Below are 18747 nucleotides of genomic sequence, written 5' to 3'. Positions count from 1 at the left end.
TGTTTTGTTCGGCGTCTTTTCATGTAAATAAAAGAAAATGTACGCTCACCACGCTGCACCTTGGTCCAGTTCTTTCAACGGCCGTGACACATATTGGTCTCATTATTAGCACATATTGGTCTCATTATTAGCACATATTGGTCTCATTATTAGCACATATTGGTCTCATTATTAGCACATATTAGTCTCATTATTAGCACATATTGGTCTCATTATTAGCACATATATGTTTCATTATTAGCACATATATGTTGCATTATTCACACACTCTCAGAATTCGCTGCTTCAAGTTCAGTAGCCTACCTCTCCTCTCCTAGTTGGGCGTGCGAGATCAAGTGCGCCAAGTATATATGTGGTCTAGTGGAGGCTGCTGAGGGGAGGACTTCTCATAATAATGGCTGGAATGGAATATAATCAAAACCATGTGTTTGATACCACTCCATTCACTCCATCCCTGCCATTATTATGAACCGTCCTCCCCTCAGCAGCCTCCACTGATGTGGTCTAAATGAGATACTGTAGGTTGCCTACTGTTTGTGGGTGGAGAATCACGCCGCAGAAATTAACTTAAAAATTAGACTATAGTTTACTACAGTGCCCGTAAATAAATATTGATAATGGAAAGAAGTGGAGGGCTCTCAACCAATGTGAGTGGTCATTGGAATGGGAAAAGGCAATGCACACATAGGCTACCATGTTGAGCAAAAGTTGCGCCTTTCCGTTTTCAATAAATATTGATTACCCATTTCTTTGTCTCTGCCTGCAAACCATCCACCTAAAATGTAGGCTATATCCTATATGCAAAATGTAGCTCAAGAGAAAGTGCAAGTGTCTGCTCTCAATCTAAGTAACATAAGTAAAAGGTCCCATCAGTATCTGTCAATTAAAGCTACAGCTATCCGTTTTTTTGCACGGGCTGTTTCTCAATCCACAGCATCCGCCTATGTTGACCTTCCTCATCTGGAGCTACAGCTGTGTTTGTCAGACCAGGAGACATCCCGAAAATCTGTCTTCTCACATGGAAAGGGGAGACTCTTAGGGGACTCGTCTGAAGGTTACCCATACAAACGAATGGAATTATGAAGGTAGTTTTGTGCCAACAAAAGTAAGGGGTTAAATATGTGTCCAAAATAACAAATATTTCCTGAGCGTTCTTATGTCTCCTAGATAAAGGACAGACACTTCAAAACCTTATTCCTTACTATTTATTTTTTGATTGGCTTTTTTTTGCCATTTATGAATGTGTTATTCAATCTGTTTCTATGTGCTATAGTAGTAAAGACCAATTTCAAGATTTTATTAAATTAATATATTTTTTTATGTGATACCTAAAGGGGTTCTAAAATGCACACACACGCACACGCACACACACGCATGCACACGCACACACACACACGTACAATCACACACACACACCACACACACAGAAACCGACTGGACCAGTGCCCCCGCCATGTTTGGTGTGAAAGTGGATGTAATGGAGACCCATGTGCTGCTGGCTTCCCCCATGTGGACCCCTTCCCTTTCCCTCCATCTCTACCCATCTCACTGTCCATTATTGTCTCTCCACCCATTTCTCTATCAACAGTTGAAGTCGGAAGTTTACATACACTTAGGTTGGAGTCATTAAAACTCGTTTTTCAACCACTCCACAAATTTCTTGTTAACAAACTATAGTTTTGGCAAGTCGGTTAGGATATCTACTTTGTGCATGACACAAGTAATTTTTCCAACAAATGTTTACAGACAGATTATTTCACTTATAAATCACTGTATCACAATTCCAGTGGGTCAGAAGTTTACATACACTAAGTTGACTGTGCTTTTAAACAGCTTGGAAAATTCCAGAAAATGATGTCATGGCTTTAGAAGCTTCTGATAGGCTAATTGACATAATTTGAGTCAATTGGAGGTGTACCTGTGGATGTATTTCAAGGCCTACCTTCAAACTCAGCGCCCCTTTGCCTGACATCATGGGAAAATCAAAATAAATCAGCCAAGAACACAGAAAAAAATTGTAGACTTCCACAAGTCTGGTTCATGCTTGGGAACAATTTGCAAATGCCTGAAGGTACCAAGTTAATCTGTACAAACAACAGTATGCAAGTATAAACACCATGGGACCACGCAGCTGTCATACCACTCAGGAAGGAGACACGTTCTGTCTCCTACAGATGAACGTACTTTGGTGCGAAAAGTGCAAATCAATCCCAGAACAATAACAAAGGACCTTGTGAAGATCCTGGAGGAAACAGGTACAAAAGTATCTATATCCACAGTAAAACGAGTCCTGTGTCGACATAACCTGAAAGGACACTTAGCAAGGAAGAAGCCACTGCTCCAAAACTGCCATAAAAAAGCCAGACTACGGTTTGCAACTGCACATGGGTACAAAGATCGTACTTTTTGGAGAAATGAGCTCTGGTCTGATGAAACAAAAATAGAAGTTTGGCCATAATGACCATCGTTATGTTTGGAGGAAAAGGGGGAGGCTTGCAAGCAAAAGAACACCATCCTAACCGTGAAACACGGGGGTGGCAGCATCATGTTGTGGGGGTGCTTTGCTGCAGGAGGGACTGGTGCACTTCACAAAATAGATGGCATCGTCAGGCAGGAAAAATATGTGGATATACTGAATCAACATCTCAAGACATCAGCCAGGAAGTTAAAGCTTGATCACAAATTGGTCTTCCAAATGGACAATGACCCCATGCATACTTCCAAAGTTGTGGCAAAATGGCTTAAGGACAACAAAGTCAAGGTATTGGAGTGGCCATCACAAAGACCTGAACTCAATTCCATAGAATATTACTGGGCAAAACTGAAAAAGTATGTGTGAGCAAGGAGGCCTACAAACCTGACTCAGTTGCACCAGCTCTGTCAGGAGGAATGGGCCAAAATTCCCCCAACTTATTGTGGGAAGATTGTGGAAGGCTACTCGAAACGTTTGACCCAAGTTAAACAATTTAACGGCAATGCTACAAAATACTAATTGAGTGTATGTAAACTTCTGACCCACTTTGCATGGCCAAGAGGGACTTTGCAATTAATTGCAATTAATTTGATCACTCTTCATAACATTCTGGCGTATACGTATGCAAATTGCCATCATGCAAACTGAGGCAGCAGACTTTGTGAAAATTAATATTTGTGTCATTCTCAAAACTTTTGGCCACGACTGTATTTGGCTAAGGTGTATGTAAACTTTCGACTTCAACTGTATCTCAAGCCTCTGTCTCTCTCCATCTTTCTCTCCATCTCTCTCTCTTTCTGCTTGAGTATGTTCCCTAACACCTAGAGAAAGAGAAAGCTTGAGAGCACTGGAGTGCATAACTGTCAACACGGGGAAAGGAGGTGGAGAGGTGTGTGTTACTTTTTGTGTGCATGTGAATGTGTAACTTCAGTGTGTGCGTGCATGTGTGCGTGTCAATCAGTGTGCGCATGCGTGTATGTGTGTGTGTGTGTAGATAGGTTAATGTGTGTGTGTGTGTGTGTGTGTGTGTGTGTGTGTGTGTGTGTGTGTGTGTGTGTGTGTGTGTGTGTGTGTGTGTGTGTGTGTGTGTGTGTGTGTGTGTGTGTGTGTGTGTGTGTGTGTGTGTGTGTGTGTGTGTGTGTGTGTGTGTGTGTAGGTTAATGTAGGTACAGAGGCACGGCAGGGTGTGAAGGAGCACTGTGATAATGACAGGCAATGCATTATGTAACATGCAGAGTGCATAAGGCAGATGGGTATTTTAGGCCCACACATTGAGGATGTATAAGTACTTTTGCTGTGAGTGTATGTACCTGTCTGTGTGTGCATTTGTGCATGTCCTTATCTATAGAGAATGGGGGAATTCCGAACCGAGTTAAGCTTGTTTAAATAGAACTTACTTCCATTTTTATTCACACTTCTCTCTTTGTGTATTCTGACCTTGAACTTAAGCATGCAAATAGCAAGCTATTCACCCGCAATTAGTTTGGGGTAGAGATTTAAGAAGTGAAGGTGTGCTGGAGGTGTCTACAGATAAGCCGTAATCTGACTTTGACTTAATTCCTTAAGAATTCCACCACCTTTAAGTGCAAGGAAACCATGAATAAGGTTGAGGGAACGTGCCGGTTCCAAGTGGAAAAAGCATCTACTTAATTTTTTCCCCGATATAATCTCCATGCACTGTAATTATTAAGAGCTAGTGATAAGAGCTAGGTAAATGAGTAATCCGTTTGGGGATTGGAAATCCACCAGGTCACCCATGATACAAGTCAGTATTTGACGTCCATCCATATCTGAGGACGTCGGGAGATGACGTGGAAAACGGCCACTAGGGGCAACAGTGAGTGACATTTGGAACAACTTTAAAATTTGTCACTTGAGAAACATGGATGAACATTTAATTCTGACATGAGACTGTGAGAGTTATTAGTTGTAAATACACATAACAATTGTTTAGATACTTTTTCTGATTCCAAAGGCTTCAAGTTCGAATCAAGTGATAGAAAGTTGTTTTTGATAACTTAACTTAACCTTAACCTTAAACATTTGGAGTTAATGCCTATACTTAACCTTAAACAGCTCGAAATTTCACGTTTGGAACAACTTCGAAATTTGGCGTTTGAGAAACATGGATGAACGTCTAATTCTGACGTGAGACTGTGAGAGCTGGTAGTTGTAAATACAAAGGAAACTGAAAATCATATCAACATGACATGTATTGCGGACCCTTATCCACAGTGAGGTAGGCCATGAATACCTGTGACAAATTTTAATTGTATGCCCTCATAATTTGTAGGGATGAAATTTGGAGACCGGGGTTTTCTCAGTTATGTATCATATTAAATATTAGCCACTTTCGGGAGCCATCGTCAGTAATACCCACATACATTTATAACAGTCACTTTAGTTTTGGTTTCATTTAATTTGTAGCCTGCATTGTGCATCATTCCATTCCATTCTGTTTACCTTTCTTTCCTCTGTCACGTCCGTTGTTCCTGAACGTTGCTAGCAATAGTGAATGATTTTAGGCTAACGTTGCGCAATAATTTGGGCCATGTACAGTAGCCTATTTGAATCATTATGCAACCACACGTAACAGTTTAAACCTGGAGCCTGGTACATGGTTCACGATGACTGGACCGTTGTCATATGATTAGTCCATGATTAGTGAGGATTAGGGTAGATTTATAGGACTATTGTTCAACCTCTGCCTATTGTACACTTTTACAACTTGCAAATTTTCATGCTTTGAACATGAATATGGCAACTTTCAGGATAAAGCAAACCACTTTCTTTTTGATTAATCAATATATTTTGTGCGTAAAGGCTCTCCAACCCTGTTTTTTATGATTCATACATACTTTTTTCCTTACACTAAAATTTGCCTAAATAATCTACAAGATCAGTGTATTTTTTCTGTTTTTATTTCTGTTTATTTAACCCTTATTTAACTAGGCAAGTCAGTTAAGAAAAACATCTTATTTACAATGACGGCCTACCAAAAGGCAAAAGGCCTCCTGCGGGGACGGGGCCTGGGATTAAAAATACAAATAAAATATAAATATAGGACAAAACACACATCACGACAAGAGAGACACCACAACACTACATAAAGAGAGACCTAAGACAACAACATAGCATGACAGCAAGACATGACAATACAGCATGGTAGCAACACATGGCAGCAGCACAACATGGTAGCGGCACTAAACAGGGTACAAACATTATTGGGCACAGACAACAGCGCAAAGGGCAAATCTACCAGGTGCTGAAACAGTGACGAATATGCATAGATGGCTTTCTTTCATTGATCCCTATAATCTGACCCGTTCTCTCAATGTATTCTATTGAGTCTGTTGACAAAATTCTAATTAAAGGTACACTCTATTTAAAGGGATGGCTTCAGATAAATGTGCTGAAAACCCTACTGAATGCAAACTCCACAAGTAAATCTGCTGGCCAGCAAGTGGGAAGGTTTTCAGCAGTTGAATGACATTTATTCAGCGTGCGCAAGGGAACCACGCCTGCAAAGCCTGATACACACCTTCATAAAGTAAGTCTGAATACCAACTACTGAGAAGTGAGTAGGAAAAGCATGCATAGGAAAGTCTGAATTGGGCTCTATGTGTGTATGAAATGACTAATATTTTTGAGTATGTGTAGCTGTGTTCTTTGATTACATGAGTGGGTGTACAACACGTAAGTGCACTCTATAGAAGGGGATGTGTATTTGCATATATATCGATTCAAATAATGTGCGTAAGGATGTCTGGTCTAAGTTCCAACTCACTATCAGTTTGCCCTCAGAGATCTGTGTCTGCCACACACACACGGACACACACACACACAAATACCCCCCCCCCCCCCCCCCTCAGACACACTCAATAATACAGTAATATAGTAGCTTATGTGTTGTAGTCACAGTTGCGAGTCAGAGAAAGTCTCCCACTGCCTCTCCATGCCTCCTCTCTGTTCCACGCATGCATGAGTGTGCCCCTGTAAAAATAGACCTCTTAAAGGGCCAGCAACCACTCAGTCCCATGAGGGACCGTTCTATACAATTACAACAGCTAGTCAGTTGTACAACTGAATGCATTCAACTGCAATGTGTCTTCCACATTTAACCCAACCCCTTTGAATCAGAGAGTGCAGGGGCTGCCATAATCGACATCCACATCTTCGGCACCCAGGGAACAGTGGGTTAACTGCCTTGCTCAGGGGTAGAACGACAGATTTGTACCTTGTCAGCTCAGGGATTCAATCCAGCAACCTTTCGGTTACTGGCCCAACGCTCTAACCTCTAGGCTACCTGAGGATGTGCGTGTTTGTGTGTGTGTTTAACTATACTTGTGGAGACCAGAAGTCCCCACAAGAATAGTAAACAGACAAACATTTGGCCACTGGGGACATTTTGTTAGTGCCCACAATGTGCTAGGTTTAGAATTTTGTTTAGGGCTAGGAGCTAGGGTTAGTTTTAAGGTTAGGGTTAGGGCAAGTGTATGGGTTAGGGCTAGGTTAGGGTTAGGGGTTAGGGAAAATAGGATTTTGAATAGGACTGAATTGTGTATCCCCACAAGGTTAGTTATACAAGACTGTGTGTGTGTGTGTGTGTGTGTGTGTGTGTGTGTGTGTGTGTGTGTGTGTGTGTGTGTGTGTGTGTGTGTGTGTGTGTGTGTGTGTGTGTGTGTGTGTGTGTGTGTGTGTGTGTGTGTGTGTGTGTGTGTGTTTGTAAAAGAAGGAGAGTGAGTCAATCTCATTCAGCATCCCCCACACACCACATACATGATGTTGAGGATGAGCCTTGGATGTAATGGTTGTAACACAGTGAATAGTTCTTAGGTGATACTGAGCTCTTTAAGTTTCTGGCCTTACCATTCAAATGTTAAGGATCATTATGTAATCTCTCAAAGTGTAGGAGTCAGCAGGCAGTGCCAGGCAGGTACTCAGTTACCTAATGAGGACATGTGTTTGACTGACAGTGAATGCAACTGACAGGCAGTGGCGGACTTGCCATTAGGTCTTGCCATCACATTATCAGGATGCCTTGTGAACTTTGCATCATTTCCTTTAATAATACATTATTTCTGTTATCTTGTTTTCTTCCTATGCTTGAGGCCCTCCTCAACAAATAGAAATCTATTTCTCTGAGCAATTGTATCTGTATAATATAATATACTGTACTTTTCCAACAAAAATGTTAGCATGTAATATAGCTCAGTGTTACACGTTCCAATATTCAAGTAATTGTACATATTTTTTATTAGTCTTATTATGAACATATACAGTTGGTTGTAGTTTGTATCTGTGCTAGAGTGGTTAAAAAGTCCAGACATGAAACATATATATATTGTTATTGGTCAATAATGCAAAGAAAATATTAGATATAGGTATTGGCCCAGAGGTTACACATCATGAATCCCTAATGTGAAAGTATAAAACAGATAGAAAATATAAAGCAATGGTAATGGACCTAGACAAACAAATCAAACAAATCAAATTGTTTAATTAAAAAATCCTGATGTGACCCTTAAGCCAAAATTATTGCCCACCCCTGTGGTGACGCAAAGACCTTGTAAAGGGTTTTTCAAGTATTTTCAGTCAGCCTTTTCATTCTGCTTCATTCACCTAAAAGAATCCAAACAACTCTTGGGCAGTTGGAGCCAGGCAGGGGCCTCAGACAGGCCTCTGCCTGGGGCCTCCAAATCACTAAGTCCGCCCCTGCTGACAGGCTCATTGGGAGTTAGTCGATGACTTCACCTCAGAGGATCGAGATGCGAGACTACACCTGAAAACAAAGCCCTAGCACAATAAATCTACATGTGTGAACTGATACCAGCCCCACCCTTCCAACCTATCAACCTTGCCAAGCCTGCACACAATAACGCACATTTACACACAAACACACACAATCACACACATAGTACATATGGACATACAGACAAACGTGTCATAGCATCGCCCGACTTTGCCTAGTCATGTCAAAGACAAGGGCAAATCCGACACCACAAAAAAACTATGAAAAGGTTGAAAACACAATCGATTCATATAAGCAAAAAAGGCTCACAGATGCTGACCATGCATACTCTTACATTTTAATATGATACAGTAACTCCTCTGGAATATTACTGTGAAACAGCCCTATGTCTGACACCAGAAGACCATTCAGTGAACTCTCTATTCAGACTGGAGTGGGCTGAGGTTAGTCAGTATCATCCAGATCTGCCTGGTGGGCTGCAGTACACACTATCCAATCGCTCACCAGAATCAACCTATAACTTGCCCATTTATTTACAGACAACCGAATTAACCATTAGCATGCAACCCCTTATGTTGAAAGAACGAGAGTTGTTTTTTATAAACAGCCTGGGTTTCTCAGATTCAAACATCCTCATATTTGTGAGCTAACGTTAGCATCACAACCAGAACTTTTGTACAAGATATTTACATCCAGAAAACAGGAAACCCAGTAAACAGGTTTCCCTGACCAGTCACGTTCACATTGTCATGCTGCATCACGCGGTTGCTAAGTCATTCGGTATGGTGGCCTGTTTGAGACGTTGTCTGTCTGTCTGTCTGTCTGTCTGTCTGTCTGTCTGTCTGTCTGTCTGTCTGTCTGTCTGTCTGTCTGTCTGTCTGTCTGTCTGTCTGTCTGTCTGTCTGTCTGTCTGTCTGTCTGTCTGTCTGTCTGTCTGTCTGTCTGTCTGTCTGTCTGTCTGTCTGTCTGTCTGTCTGTCTGTACCCCCCAACTCCACCACCACACCTGTCTCTACAGTCCATATCTCGCTCACCCCCTCTGCTCTCTACATGGGAGAATCTACCCGCTCTGTTTCTCTGCCAACCCCCACGTCTGCCTCCTCTCTGTCAGTGTCCCCCACCCACCTCCACCTCCTCCCCAATCCCCCTCTCCCATATCTTCCCCATATCTACCCCCATATCTCTCTTTCATATCTGCACTTCTCTCTGTCTGCCCCCCTCCTCATATGTGCCCCTCTGTGACTGTGGCCCCTGGCTATCTCTGGCCTGGGTCTATTTCAGCCCACTGCTCTAATTCTTAGCCTGGATTCAGCCAGGCTGAATGGTGAACCTACACCTTTCTATCCCTCACACATACTTACACATTTACAAATTGGCTCATGCACATGCATTCACTTGCATGAACACACACTGAGGCACACACACACGCACGCACACACACACACACACACACACACACACACACACACACACACACACACACACACACACACACACACACACACACACACACACACACACACACACACACACACACACACACACACAGGTGTGCACACACATACTCACACACTAGTGCGAAGAGTAACACACACATAGACACATATAAGCCCACACGCTGTTAGACTCACACTGCTATACCATAAACCATGCACTGTACACACAGGGTGTTTCTCAATATGCATACTACCGTGCTCCACACTCTCATGCTCCAAGTGCATTTTCCAAGGACGTTCTCTTGAGTACATTCTTGTGAGGACGAGAGTGTGGATGCATTAACCTCACGCTGTATTACCTACTGTATTACCTCACGCTGCATCTCGCCATTCACTGAACCTTCTTCTAGCCAGGACAATGGCAACAATAGAGACTAAACAAGATATATACAAAGCAAATGTTTTACTTCATAATTATCAGCTAGATGTATGTGAATCGTAGCAATGTAGCTAACCAGATAGAAAAACAGGCAAAATGACCGAAAACCAATGTTATCTAAGGTAGATGTCAATTTTTCTTGGGTAGCTAGCTAACAATTATTCGTGGCTGGCTAGCTAGCCAGTTAGCCCTATTTACTTACTATGGACTTACCCATTCACTGAACCTTCCTACTTCTAGCCAGGACAATGGAAATATAGACGGAACAAGATATACACAAAGCAAATATCTCACTTCATAACTATCAGCTAGCTATATGTGAAATGTAATAATGTAGCTACCCAGATATTATAACTGGCAAAAATGACCTAAAACCAGTGCTATCCAAGGTTGTATGGTGTCATCTATCAGTAGTAGCTAGCCAGTTAGCTCTATTGAATTCCTATGGGCTTACGAACCACACACACTACAGTGGGTATTGAAGGCAGGTAACCATGCCAAAATTAACATAGCATGTACAGTTGAAGTCGGAAGTTTACATACACTTAGGTTGGAGTCACTAAAACTCATTTTTCAACCACTCCACAAATGTCTTGTTAACAAACTATAGTTTTGGCAAGTCGGTTGGGCATCTACTTTGTGCATGACACAAGTAATTTTTTCAACAAATGTTTACAGACAGATTATTTCACTTATAATTCACTGTATCACAATTCCAGTGGGTCAGAAGTTTACATACACTAAGTTGACTGTGCCTTCAAACAGCTTGGAAAATTCCAGAAAATTATGTTATGGCTTTAGAAGCTTCTGTTGGGCTAATTTACATAATTTGAGTCAATTTGAGGTATACCTGTGGATGTATTTCAAGGCTTAACTTCAAACTCAGTGCCTCTTTGCTTGACATCATGGGAAAATCAAAATAAATCAGTCAAGACCTCAGGAACAAAATGGTAGACCTCCACAAGTCTGGTTCATCCTTGGGAGCAATTTCCAAATGCCTGAAGGTACCATGTTCATCTGTACAAACAATAGCACGAAAGTATAAACACCATGGGACCACGCAGCCGTCATACCGCTCAGGAAGGAGACACGTTCTGTCTCCTAGAGATGAACGTACTTTGGTGTGAAAAGTGCAAATCAATACCAGAACAACAGCAAACGACCTTGTGAAGATGCTGGAGGAAACAGGTACAAAAGTATCTATATCCACAGTAAAACGAGTCCTATATCGACATAACCTGAAAGGCCGCTCAGCAAGGAAGAAGCCACTGCTCCAAAACCGCCATAAAAAAGCCAGACTATGGTTTGCAACTGCACATGGGGACAAAGATCGTACTTTTTGGAGAAATGTCCTCTGGTCTGATGAAACAAAAATAGAACTTTTTGGCCATAATCACAATCATTTTGTTTGGAGGAAAAAGGGGGAGGCTTGCAAGCCGAAGAACACCATCTCAACCGTGAAGCACGGGGGTGGCAGCATCATGTAGTGGGGGTGCTTTGCTGCAGGAGGGACTGGTGCACTTCACAAAATAGATGGCATCATGAGGGAGAAAAATTATGTGGATATATTGAAGCAACATCTCAAGACATCAGTCAGGAAGTTGAAGATTGGTCACAAATGGGTCTTCCAAATGGACAATGACCCCAAGTATACATCCAAAGTTGTGGCAAAATGGCTTAAGGACAACAAAGTCAATGTATTAGAGTGGCCATCACAAAGACCTGACCTCAATCCCATAGAAAATGTGTGGGCAGAACTGAAAAAGTGTGTGCGAGCAAGGAGGCCTACAAACCTGACTCAGTTACATCAGCTCTGTCAGGAGGAATGGGCTAAAATTCACCCAACTTATTGTGGGAAGCTTGTGGAAGGCTACCCGAAACATTTGACCCAAGTTAAACAATTTAAAGGCAATGCTACCAAATACTAATTGAGTGTATGTAAACTTCTGACCCACTGGGAATGTGATGAAAGAAATAAAAGTTGAAATAAATCATTCTCTTTGCTATTATTCTGACATTCCACATTCTTAAAATGAAGTGGTGATCCTAACTGACCCAAAACATGGATTTTTTACTTGGATTAAATGTCAGGAATGGTAATAACTGAGTTTAAATGTATTTGTCTAAGCTGTATGTAAACTTCCGAATTCAACTGTATTTATTAACGTATCAAGATAAAATATTGTAGTGAGATGAGATGTCAATAGGCAACATTTTATTCCAAAGTTTTTTTCCTCTCGCTTCAATTCAAATAATGACAGCCAATGATTGAAAAAAAATGTGCATGATTTTTACGTGGTTACGTCATATTTATTTGCATACTTTTCGTTGAAGCTTGCATCGATGCATGCTTCAAAATATGTACAAACGGAGTACGCATTAGAGAAGTGCCCTCCATGTACCATTTCGCATACTTTGATTTGGACTCATACTCTGACCCTCCCGTGCTCTAATTTGCATTTTGAGAAACACCGATACACCGCTTTACCATAAACCATATACTGGAAACAGAGACTGCTATACCATCAATCATATACTGGAAACATAGACTGCTATACCATAAACCATGTACTGGACACACAGACTGCTATACCATAAACCATGTACTGGACACACAGACTGCTATACCATAAACCATATACTGGAAACAGACTGTTATACCATAAACCATATACTGGAAACAGACTGTTATACCATAAACCATGTACTGGAAACAGAGACTGTTATACCATAAACCATATACTGGAAACAGACTGTTATACCATAAACCATGTACTGGACACACAGACTGCTATACCATAAACCATATACTGGAAACAGACTGTTATACCATAAACCATATACTGGAAACAGACTGTTATACCATAAACCATGTACTGGAAACAGACTGTTATACCATAAACCATGTACTGGAAACATAGACTGCTATACCATAAACCATATACTGGAAACAGAGACTGCTATACCATAAACCATATACTGGAAACAGACTGCTATACCATAAACCATGTACTGGAAACAGACTGTTATACCATAAACCATGTACTGGAAACATAGACTGCTATACCATAAACCATATACTGGAAACAGAGACTGCTATACCATAAACCGTGTACTGGACACACAGACTGCTATACCATAAACCATATACTGGACACACAGACTGCTATATCATAAACCATATACTGGACACACAGACTACTATACCATAAACCATATACTGGAAACAGACTGTTATACCATAAACCATGTACTGGAAACATAGACTGCTATACCATAAACCATATACTGGAAACAGAGACTGCTATACCATAAACCATATACTGGACACACAGACTGCTATACCATAAACCATATACTGGACACACAGACTGCTATATCATAAACCATATACTGGACACACAGACTGCTATACCATAAACCATATACTGGCAACAGACTGTTATACCATAAACCATGTACTGGAAACAGAGACTGCTATACCATAAACCATTTACTGGAAACAGACTCTTATACCATAAACCATATACTGGAAACAGACTGCTATACCATAAACCATATACTGGAAACAGACTGCTATACCATAAACCATATACTGGAAACATAGACTGCTATACCATAAACCATATACTGGAAACAGAGACTGCTATACCATAAACCATATACTGGAAACAGACTGCTATACCATAAACCATGTACTGGAAACAGACTGTTATACCATAAACCATGTACTGGAAACATAGACTGCTATACCATAAACCATATACTGGAAACAGAGACTGCTATACCATAAACCATATACTGGACACACAGACTGCTATACCATAAACCATATACTGGACACACAGACTGCTATATCATAAACCATATACTGGACACACAGACTACTATACCATAAACCATATACTGGAAACAGACTGTTATACCATAAACCATGTACTGGAAACATAGACTGCTATACCATAAACCATATACTGGAAACAGAGACTGCTATACCATAAACCATATACTGGACACACAGACTGCTATACCATAAACCATATACTGGACACACAGACTGCTATATCATAAACCATATACTGGACACACAGACTGCTATACCATAAACCATATACTGGCAACAGACTGTTATACCATAAACCATGTACTGGAAACAGAGACTGCTATACCATAAACCATTTACTGGAAACAGACTCTTATACCATAAACCATATACTGGAAACAGACTGCTATACCATAAACCATATACTGGAAACAGACTGCTATACCATAAACCATGTACTGGAAACATAGACTGCTATACCATAAACCAGGTACTGGAAACAGAGACTACTATACCATAAACCATATACTGGACACACAGACTGCTATACCGTAAACCATATACTGGAAACAGAGACTGCTATACCATAACCCATATACTGGACACACAGACTGCTATACCATAAACCATATACTGGACACACAGACTGCTATACCATAAACCATGTACTGGACACACAGACTGCTATACCATAAACCATATACTGGACACACAGACTGCTATACCATAAACCATATACTGGAAACAGACTGCTATACCATAAACCATGTACTGGAAACAGACTGCTATACAGTAAACCATGTACTGGAAACAGACTGTTATACCATAAACCATGTACTGGATACATAGACTGCTATATCATAATCCATGTACTGGACACACAGACTGTTATACCATAAACCATATACTGGAAACAGAGACTGCTATACCATAAACCATATACTGGACACACAGACTGCTATACCATAAACCATATACTGGACACACAGACTGCTATACCATAAACCATGTACTGGACACACAGACTGCTATACCATAAACCATATACTGGACACACAGACTGCTATGCCATAAACCATATACTGGACACACAGACTGCTATACCATAAACCATGTACTGGAAACAGACTGCTATACAGTAAACCATGTACTGGAAACAGACTGTTATACCATAAACCATATACTGTAAACATAGACTGCTATACCATAAACCATATACTGGAAACAGACTGCTATACCATAAACCATATACTGGAAACATAGACTGCTATACCATAAACCATATACTGGAAACAGAGACTTCTATACCATAAACCATATACTGGACACACAGACTGCTATACCATAAACCATGTACTGGAAACAGACTGCTATACAGTAAACCATGTACTGGAAACAGACTGTTATACCATAAACCATGTACTGGAAACATAGACTGCTATATCATAATCCATGTACTGGACACACAGACTGTTATACCATAAACCATATACTGGAAACATAGACTGCTATACCATAAACCATGTACTGGAAACATAGACTGTTATACCATAAACCATATACTGGAAACAGAGACTGCTATACCATAAACCATATACTGGAAACAGACTGCTATACCATAAACCATATACTGGACACACAGACTGCTATACCATAAACCATGTACTGGAAACAGAGACTGCTATACCATAAACCATATACTGGAAATAGAGACTGCTATACCATAAACCATATACTGGAAACAGACTGCTATACCATAAACCATATACTGGACACACAGACTGCTATACCATAAACCATATACTGGAAACAGACTGCTATACCACAAACCATGTACTGGAAACAGAGACTGCTATACCATAAACCATATACTGGACACACAGACTGCTATACCATAAACCATATACTGGACACACAGACTATTATACCATAAACCATGTACTGGAAACAGAGACTGCTATACCATAAACCATATACTGGAAACAGAGACTGCTATATCATAAACCATGTACTGGAAACAGACTTCTATACAGTAAACCATGTACTGGAAACAGACTGTTATACCATAAACCATGTAAAGGAAACATAGACTGCTATATCATAAACCATGTACTGGACACACAGACTGTTATACCATAAACCATATACTGGAAACATAGACTGCTATACCATAAACCATGTACTGGAAACAGAGACTGCTATACCATAAACCATGTACTGGAAACATAGACTGCTATACCATAAACCAGGTACTGGAAACAGAGACTACTATACCATAAACCATATACTGGACACACAGACTGCTATACCGTAAACCATATACTGGAAACAGAGACTGCTATACCATAAACCATATACTGGACACACAGACTGCTATACCATAAACCATATACTGGACACACAGACTGCTATACCATAAACCATATACTGGACACACAGACTGCTATACCATAAACCATGTACTGGACACACAGACTGCTATACCATAAACCATATACTGGACACACAGACTGCTATACCATAAACCATATACTGGACACAGACTGCTATACCATAAACCATGTACTGGAAACAGACTGCTATACCATAAACCATATACTGGACACACAGACTGCTATACCATAAACCATGTACTGGAAACATAGACTGCTATATCATAATCCATGTACTGGACACACAGACTGTTATACCATAAACCATATACTGGAAACATAGACTGCTATACCATAAACCATGTACTGGAAACATAGACTGTTATACCATAAACCATGTACTGGAAACAGAGACTGCTATACCATAAACCATATACTGGAAACAGACTGTTATACCATAAACCATATACTGGAAACAGACTGCTATACCATAAACCATATACTGGAAACAGACTGCTATACCATAAACCATGTACTGGACACACAGACTGCTATACCATAAACCATATACTGGACACACAGACTGCTATACCATAAACCATATACAATCCACACATGCATGATGTATCTTCTCAGATACGAACACTTCTTTCTCTATCACACAACTCACATAGTCCTGTAATACAGCACATCTTCAAACAACCACTGTATATGCATATTTTATCCAACTCTCGAACTAACTTTCTGTCTCACAAAAACACACACACACACACACACACACACACACACACACACACACACACACACACACACACACACACACACACACACACACACACACACACACACACACACACACACACACACACACACACACACACACACACGGAGGCTAGAAAGCGTTCTGGTTGCTTACCTCTCTGGGTGTCTTTGCGTTGTGAGTGAGTGCTCATTGGATCAGCTCATTGGATCAGCTAGCCGTAAAGCACATAGAGACATACAGCTCTCTCTCTCGCTCTATCTATCTTTTTACCTCCTCTCACTTTCTCTCTCTCTCTCTCTCTGTCTCTCTCTCTCTCTCTGTCTCCGACTCAGTCTTCAATATGTTCCTTTCTCTCTACCTTGCCTCACACTCTGTTTGCTCTTAACTCTTCTATGCTCTTACACTCCCTCTCTCTCACTCTAGCTTGCTTGATCTCTCTAACCCCCCCTCTCTCTATCTCTGTCGCTCTGTCCCTCTCTCTCTCCCCCTCCTGCTCTCCCTCCCTCCCTCCCTCTCACTCTCTCTCTGTCTCTGTCTCTCTCTATCTCCCTCTCTCTCTCTCTTTCTCTCCCTCTCTCTCTCTCTCTGGGTGTATTATTAGCAAAGCTATGTACGACGCTGATAGTTGATGTCAGGCTCATTGTGGGAGCGTTAGCTAGCCGTAGTGTTAGCACTAGCAGCATTAATGGCTCGTGTTTGGCTGAGTGCCCAGAGGCTATGCTCATTAACCTCCCCAATGCATTGGCCCACATCTCACGCTATTGGCTTAACACCTCAGCCTCTCCTCGTATCACAGCACAGTAGAATGGTGGGAAATGTGTGCAGAATGGTGGGAAAGTAAACTACCAGTAAACTACCATAACTTGGGTCACTTTGAAGGATTTTATGTAATTTATCACAAGACATCTAGTGGCCCTTTTGGGTACTTCAGATTATTATAAGCGTCTGTAATTATCCCTGGCCCTCTGTTTGGCCTCATCACATGTAAAATATATCAAATAATCAAATTATACTGAAGAAGAATATAAACGCACCATGCAACAATTTCAATGATTTAACTCTGTACAAATCCCATTTTATTTGTCACATGCGCCAAACTGTGATATCCTTACTTACAAGCCCTTAACCAACAATGCATTTTTTTTTCTCCCCAAATTTGACCTCGTCTCGTTGCTGCAACTCCCCAACATGCTCAGGAGAGGCGAAGGTGGAATCATGTGTCCTCCAAAACATGACCCACCTAACCATGCTCCTTAACACACACCAGCTTAACCCAAAAGCCAGCCGCACCAATGTGTCAGAGGAAACACTGTTCAACTGTCCTAGTTAAACTTGCCCAGTTAAATAAAGGTTAAATAAAAAATAAAAAATAAAGAAACTGCCGACCAGCATCAGCCTGCAAGCACCCGGCCTGCCACAAGGAGTCGCAAGGGCGTGATGAGTCAAGTAAAGCCCCCCCGGCCGTAGACCGCTGTGCCACTCGGGCATAGATAATAGATAATAAACAGCAAGTAGCAGCAGCGTAGTAAAAAAAAGGGTCAATGCAAATAGTCTGATTTGATTAGCTGTTCAGCAGTCTTCTGGCTTGGGGGTAGAAGCTGTTAAGAAGCCTTTTGGACCTAGACTTGGTGCTTCGGTACTGCTTGCCCGTGTGGAGAGCAGAGAGAATAGTCTATGACTTGGGTGGCTG

At 41.0% G+C, this 18747-nt stretch overlaps 1 protein-coding gene across 1 annotated transcript in view; it reads right to left on the bottom strand.

The window, feature by feature from the left end:
• Window positions 1-17461, bottom strand: part of LOC139542794 (uncharacterized) — a 60143-nt gene extending 42682 nt beyond the window's left edge. Inside the window, exon 1 of the mRNA XM_071348625.1 lies at window positions 17211-17461. The gene's annotated coding sequence lies outside the window, so the exon portion shown is untranslated. The remainder of the gene's footprint in view (window positions 1-17210) is intronic.
• Window positions 17462-18747: the final 1286 nt, after the last annotated feature.

Source organism: Salvelinus alpinus, chromosome 17 (assembly GCF_045679555.1).
Source record: "Salvelinus alpinus chromosome 17, SLU_Salpinus.1, whole genome shotgun sequence".
Lineage (NCBI taxonomy): Eukaryota > Metazoa > Chordata > Actinopteri > Salmoniformes > Salmonidae > Salvelinus > Salvelinus alpinus.
The sequence above is the reverse complement of the archived record's forward strand: the minus strand, read 5'-3'. Positions and strand labels throughout refer to the sequence as shown.